Genomic DNA, 4,880 nt, shown 5'->3' with positions numbered 1-4,880 from the left:
TGATGGCTTAAAACTGGCCAGGTGCTGTGCTAAGCACTTTACATGAACTATCTCATCTGTATTCATGAGGTATTACAGTTTATTTTCTTTTGCTTAGTGGTTAAGCCAGGATTTGAAAGTTTATCTATCTGATTCCAGAGCTCTTAACCAATATGTTTACTATTTCTAACAGAACCCTTCCACTTGTCTTAAAATTGTCTGTAAACAGCAATCTTTCCCATTTGAGTTCATTTCATACAAAGAGCCAGGAGTGAGCATTCCTTACTTATGTAGGCCTAGAAAATACTGACTTGTGGCCATAATGCATCCTTTTCTAGTACCGCAACAAAGGGAAGGAAGGGGATTAAAATCCGTTTGGTGGGAAGTGCAATACTCGGGAGGCGCTCTCTATTTCCACCCTAGGGATCCATTACAGGAAAATATATAACAACAAACAAACACAAACATTCTTAACAAATGATCATTCCATTCTACATATATAATCAGTAATTCACAATATCATCACATTGTTACATATTCATCATCATGATCATTTCTTAGAACATTGCATCAATTCAGAAAAAGAAATAAAAAGACAACAGAAAAATAAATAAAACAAAAACAGAAAAAAAAAATTATACATACCATACCCTTACCCCTCCCTTTCATTGATCACTAGCATTTCAAACTAAATTTATTTTAACATTTGTTCCCCCTATTATTTATTTTTTATTCCATATGTTCTACTCATCTGTTGACCAGGTAGATAAAAGGAGCATCAGACACAAGGTTTTCACAATCACACAGTCACATTGTGAAAGCTGTATCATTATACAGTCATCATCAAGAAACATGACTACTGGAACACAGCTCTACATTTTCAGGCAGTTCCCTCCAGCCTCTCTGTTATGCCTTAACTAAAAAGATGGTATCTATTTAATGCATAAGAATAACCTCCAGGATAACCTCTGGACTCTGGAATCTCTCAGCCATTGACACTTTATTTTGTCTCATTTTGCTCTTCCCCTTTTGGTCGAGAAGGTTTTCTCAATCCCTTGATATTGAGTCTCAGCTCATTCTAGGATTTCTGTCCCACGTTGCCAGGAACGTCCACACCCCCGGGAGTCATGTCCCATGTAGAAGAGGGGAGGGCGGTGAGTTTGGTTGTCGTATTGGCGGTGGGGGGGGGGCCACATCTGAGCAACAAAAGAGGCTCTCTCAGGGGTGACTCTTGGGCCTAATTTTAAGTAGGCTTGTTCTATACTTTGTGGGGTTAAGTTTCATATGAACAAATCCTGAGATTGGGGATTCAGCCTATTGCTGTGGTTGTCCCCACTGCCTGTGAGAATATCAAGAATTCTCCACTTGGGGAAGTTGAATTTTCCCCCTTTCTCACCATTTCCCCTGAGGGGACTTTGCAAATACTTTTTTACTCACTGTTCAAATCACTCTGGGATTTATTGGGGCATCACTCTGGGCAAATCTACAAAATCTTATGCCCTACTCAAGGTTCCATGTACTTATGGTGTTCAATTAAGTTGTCCACATAAGTTATATTAGGAACTGTACTAGTGAAAATATAAATTTTATTACAGGACATTTTAATGTAGATGAAACCAGGTCATAATAAGGTCTTCCTGGGAACTTCTTTAAATTGCCTCATTGAACAACTCAAAAAAGGAATCTTAAGTGATAATTGGGCTTGTGTTTAATTTTTTAAAAACTGACTTCTCTGATTGTATAACTATATAACTTTTAGGGTGTAACTGTGTGATTGTGAAAACCTTATAACTGATAGTCCCTTTATCCAGTGTATGGACAGATGAGTGAGAAAATAGAGACAAAAATAAATAAATAATAGGGGGGCAGGGGGTGTGGGAAGTTTGGGTGTTCTTTTTTACTTTCATCTTTATTTTTATTCTTATTCTTATTGTTTTTGGAGTAACGAAAATGTTCAAAAATCTATTATGATGTTGAATTCACACCTATATGATGGCACGTGAACCACTGACTGTTTACTTTGGATGATTATATGGTATGTGAATATAACTCAATAAATTTGCATTAAAAAAATACTATCTTTTCTTCTCATCCATGCCCTTGAGAAAATGGAAGGAGACAACTGTACCCAGAATCTGAATTTCTTAATTAACATTCAAGCGTTTAATTTCTAAAACACACCATTCGCTGATGTTGGGGGTGGGAGTGAGTAGAGTGAATTTCAGAGAGTGGGTGTCAACATGGCCATATCACTGATGGTTATCTTGGATGAGATGGTATTTCATTTCCAGTGTACAAAAGTAATACATGTACTTTGGAGAAAAGTTGAGCACAATCACCACCCGAAGTTGATCTCTATTAAAATCAGGTATATCCTGTAACCCCCTCCCACAGACATTATTTTAAACTCTTCAACATTTAAAATAGCCTATGAATATTTCTTTTCCAAATTTGAGCTGTTATGTAAAATTGTTTTTACTTCACTAGTTTACAAATCATTTGCCAATAGCAGTACATGGAGTTGAAACCAAACCTATGTATACTTATGTTCATAAAGTCCTGTTAGTACTAGAAAGTGCATCTTTACCTTGTCCTGAACACAGCAGATAGTATCTTTTAGGTGACAGGGCAAAGATGACATTTCCTGTCGTGTAATTATTAAATTTTACCTTATGTTCTGGTGTTTCTCTGAAAACCTAAATTGTCACCTCCCTGTCAGTAGATGAAAAGTCTAGTGGATGCTGAATATCGGAGGACCGTGCTTTTGCAAAGAGTTGCCAAACTGCAGCCATCAGCATCTTCTCTCTCCCTTTATCCTCTCAGAATTGCAAGGGCCCTAGAAATATTCTTGCAGTTGAAGTGCTGGGACTATGTGAGAGAAAAAATGTTGTACTTGAGCAACAGTAAAAGGGCACAGTGCAAGCAGCCAACCTTTCACTTAGAACAACGTGTGTTGTGATGGGAGCTAACACATGAGCAAGACACATCTCCCCAGGTCCAAGATAGCTCATTTTCTTCATTAATTTAATTTGTGTTGATCCCATAGAACTTCTCTGGGCAAAAATTCTAGTGACCTGAAGAAGCTAAAGATAAATTAAAGAGAAATACATGATGAAGACACATGTATTGATGGCTTGATATGAACAGAGCTGCTGCAATTATTGCCATCAGCAAAGATCACTGAGGTGTTGAACACCATAGAGGTAAGGCTGTTTCTTACCTTTGAGAAGTCTGACATCTGCTTAGGGAGAGGAGACCGACAAATGGAAAGACAAGGGACCATCAGCTTCCTCCAGGGGTTCAATTTCAAGGAGGGAGATATTGGGTTGAATCGGGAGGACAGTTGGAGACAAATTCTCTGGTGGTGGAATTTAGGAAGGACTAGGATTACAGCATCAGAGGAGAAGACCATAAACAAAGCCAAAACAAAAATGGCAAACTAAGGAAAAAAGATTCATATTACATAAATGACTCACAAAAGACTCACAGTTCATATCCCAATGGGCTAATTTTATTAACATTTAAGAGTAGAACATAGTGCAAAAAATAAACCAGCAAAGGATATGTATGCAGATATCAAAAAAGGAAATAAAAACAGTTCCTAAGCATATTGAAAGATATTCATCTATATACATGGAAAGAGAAATAGAGCTTTAAATCATGAGATAATTATCTCCTCTGATATCAGGAAAGATAAAAAAGTTGGCTGAGAGTACTGGTGAGGATTTGGGGGAATAAGTACATTCATCCATTGAAAGCATAGTTATTACAACATTTATGAGGGCACTCTAATAATAGCTGCAAAAATTGAAAATATACTTTACTCAGCAACTTATCTTCTAGAAACCTAAGATATATCTACACATATGCAGAATGATGTGTATACAAATATACTGATTTTATTTTATTCATAGCAAAAGGATGAGATCAATTTAAAAGCCTATCAATTGGAGTGGAGGAGACCTCAGGCACTGCTGCCAACGCCCCCTTGGAGGAGCTGAGGTCCACATCGAATTTGAAGTATTTAAAGTGGATACAAAACTGTTTCAGCAATGCAGACAATTAAGTGCGTTGCTGTGGGTGATGGTGCTGTTGGTAAAACATGTCTCCTGATATCCTACACAACAAACAAATTTCCAACTGAATATGTACCAACTGTTTTTGACAACTCTGCAGCCACAATTATGATTGGTGGAGAGCCGTATACTCTTGGACTTTTTGATACTGCAGGGCAAGAGGATTATGACAGTTACGACCGCTGAGAAACTTGCCAAGAACAAACAGAAGCCTATCACTCCGGAGACTGCTGAAAAGTGGCCCGTGACCTGAAGGCTGTCAAATATGTGCAGTGTTCTGCATTCACACAGAAAGGCCTAAAGAACGTATTTGATGAAGCAATACTGGCTGCCCTGGAGCCTCCAGAACCGAAGAAGAGCCTCGGGTGTGTGCTGCTATGAACATCTCTCCAGAGCCCTTTCTGCACAGCTGGTGTTGGCATCATACTAAAAGCAATGTTTAAATCAAACTAAAGATTAAAATTAAAATTCGTTTTTGCAATAATGACAAATGCCCTGCACCTACCCCCATACGCTCGTGTGAGACAAGGCCCACAGATATGGTCCTCATGCCCCCTCCCAATAGTAGTTAATTTTGAATAATTGTATGTTGTCAGAAAAGTGATCAGTACTAGTTTCTGTTTTGAAGTTTAAAAAACAAAAATTTTGTTTTGTTTTGTTTTGTTAAAAGCAAGGCATGCTTGTGATGACTCTGTAACAGACTGATTTGAATTGTTGAAGCTGCTCCCTGGTTCCACTCTGGAGAGTAATCTGGGACATCTTAGTGGTTTTTTGTTTTTTCCTTCTTTCCCTTTTCTTTTTCTTTCTTTCTTTTCCTTTTTTTTT

The 4,880-nt window shown here is 37.8% G+C and overlaps 1 pseudogene; it reads left to right on the top strand.

Moving 5' to 3' along the window:
• The first annotated feature begins 3,910 nt into the window (after positions 1-3,910).
• On the top strand, positions 3,911-4,483 carry LOC143647988 (cell division control protein 42 homolog pseudogene; annotated as a pseudogene).
• Positions 4,484-4,880: the final 397 nt, after the last annotated feature.

The sequence above is a fragment of the Tamandua tetradactyla genome, chromosome 10 (assembly GCF_023851605.1).
Source record: "Tamandua tetradactyla isolate mTamTet1 chromosome 10, mTamTet1.pri, whole genome shotgun sequence".
Classification (NCBI taxonomy): Eukaryota; Metazoa; Chordata; class Mammalia; order Pilosa; family Myrmecophagidae; genus Tamandua; species Tamandua tetradactyla.
Note: the sequence above shows the minus strand (reverse complement) of the source record. Positions and strands in the feature narration are given on the sequence as shown.